The sequence below is a fragment of the Peromyscus californicus genome, unplaced genomic scaffold, assembly GCF_007827085.1.
Source record: "Peromyscus californicus insignis strain IS unplaced genomic scaffold, ASM782708v3 Scaffold_16__1_contigs__length_79575227, whole genome shotgun sequence".
NCBI lineage: Eukaryota > Metazoa > Chordata > Mammalia > Rodentia > Cricetidae > Peromyscus > Peromyscus californicus.
Window position 1 is genome coordinate 28661030 of NW_026294458.1, and position 2655 is coordinate 28663684.

A 2655-nucleotide genomic window follows, 5' to 3' on the forward strand; every position below is an offset into this window, starting at 1 on the left:
TCTCATAGCTCGCTTTCTGTCTGGAGAGTAAGAGGAAGGAATATTTGAGTCTGGTGCTAAAGGATGATCAGGTGTTTTTGTAATCGGAAGTTTCCTGTCCCAACTGTCCTGTCCCAAATAAACACACAGAAGCTTATGTGATTTATAAAAGCTCGGGCAGTAGCTCAGGCTTATTACTAACTAGCTCTTACAACTTAAGCTAACCCATATTCCTTATTTACGGTCTGCCACATGGCAGTACCTTTATTAACATGGCATGCTCATCTCCTGCTCCTCTGGCTGGCTGGCGACTCCTGACTCCACTTTTCTCCTTCCTGTCATCATCATCCTTAGTTTGGTCTCCCCACCTTTACTTCCTGCCCGGCCAACCAGCATTTTATTAAACCAGTTTGAGTGTCAAAATCTTTCCAGTGTACAAGAGGATTATTCCATAGCAGTTTTTTGTTTTGTTTATTCTTTGTTGTTTTCACGAAAAATTGAGTCACCTGAAGAAATCCTAAAGTCTCATGGTTGTTTTGGGGTCCTTTAAATCATCTCTGAATAATTCCCTGAGACATTTGCTTCGGGATTAGCCTGGTGGAGAGTCAGCTTTACCAACACTGTGGCTTCAGCACACACACAGAAACAAACCTTAACCTCTAGTTCAAGGGTACGATCACATAGGAGGTGAGGTACTCCATCTTAGTATTAGTTCCATCATTCCTCACTCCCAACCCTTTCTTCCCTTCTCTCACAGAGGAAGATGCCCTTACTCCTTCTAAAAGCAGCCCTTCTTCAGGGATCCTGGTCCCACCTCACCTTCTAGAAGCTTTGCTTATTACATTTTCTATCTCACAGCTTCAAACTCTTCGGCTTTCCATCTCCTTTCCTTCTGTCAACAAACATCTTCCAGTCTTGCACAAACTCAAAACAAACATAAGCTTCCCACCCCTGCTCTCCCTTGAAGCTACGGAGGTGCCCACAGCCTTCTCACTCACACACTAAGGAAATGGGCTCTGCTGTTGCAGCTATTGTAATGTCCTTGATCCTTCTTCACTCCGTATCTTCTAACACGTTGGCCTCCAGCCCCTCCCCCTCGTGGAATCTCAACTCCCCAGAGAACCTCCAGACCAACAGGTCTACTGACCTACCTCCAGCTTTCATTCCCATCAATGTCATTTAAATCTTTACAATGCACAGTTCTTGAACTGCGCGTATCCCATGTCTTCCACAGCACTGTGGACCCAGCTCCCCATGCCTCTTCTGCTCCTACTCTTTTCAGGTCAACCCTACCCCAAGGGTGTCCTGTAGGTCTCTTGACCTAAGCTCTGGACTCTCAAGCCAGGCCTCTCTCCTTCAGCCTCTCTGAGCACTGCGCTCTAAAACAAGTCTTCCCTGTCCCACCGTCCAGTCCCCAAATCACGACACAGACTTACAGTACTTATGAAAGCTTGGCCAACAGGCCTGTTTCTAACTGGCTTTTTTTCTTTTGAGACAGGGTTTCTCTGTGTAGTTTTGGTGCCTGTCCTGGATCTTGCTCTGTAGATCAGGCTGACCTTGAACTCATAGAGATCCCCCTGACTCTGCCTTCTGAGTGCTGGGATTAAAGGTGTGTGCCACTGCCACCCAGATCTAACTAGCTCTTATAACTCAAATTAAGCCGTATCTTTTAATCTACGTTCTTTTTTTTTTTTTGGTTTTTCGAGACAGGGTTTCTCTGTGTAGCTTTGCGCCTTTCCTAGAACTCACTTGGTAGCCCAGGCTGGCCTCGAACTCACAGAGATCCGCCTGCCTCTGCCTCCCGAGTACTGGGATTAAAGGCGTGCGCCACCACCGCCCGGCAATCTACGTTCTTTTTAAGTGGCTTGATTACCTATACTTGGTGTTGCCCATGCTTTGTCCTCTGGTGTCTCCTCTTCTTCCCAGCATCCTCTCTGCCCCCAAAATCCTGCCTAGCTATTGGCTGTTTGGCTTTTTATTAAACCAATTTTAGTGACACATTTTCACAGTGTACGAAAAGACTATTCCACAACACCACTCCAGCAGGGTCTGTGATCGTCCACTGAGGTAGCTCTGGGCATCTCAAATGCAGAACTCAGTATGTTCTGCCGTAGACTCTTTTTGTTTGTTTGTTTGTTTTGTTGTTTTTTCGAGACAGGGTTTCTCTGTGTAGCTTTGGAGCCTGTCCTGGATCTCACTCTGTAGACTAGGCTGGCCTCAAACTCACAGAGATCCACCTGCCTCTACCTCCCGAGTGCTGGGATTAAAGGCGTGCGCCACCACCGCCCAGCCTGCCTTAGACTCTTACACTTTGGTGGGTGATAAGCTTCATCCCGGCACTCAGACTCAGGATCTGATGGCATTCTTTATTCCTTGCTTCTCTCTATCTCCTTTGGCCTTTTTCCAATTGAGTCCCAAACCCTGTTTTGCATAACTGAATGGTTCCTGCTTTGTTGGTATTATAAAAACAAGGGTTTCTTCGGCCTGTTGGCTACTGAGAATGCCTGATGGTAAGTACATCTTCATTTTTCCTAGTTTATGTGAGTTAACAGAACTTTCCAATGCTTTACCCTGTGAGTCACAATCAGGGCCTTTCTGTATTTACTTATACTTGCCCTAAGTATTAACTGAGTATTTTTAAAGCAACATCTGATCTTTCTATGGCTTGGCCAGTTC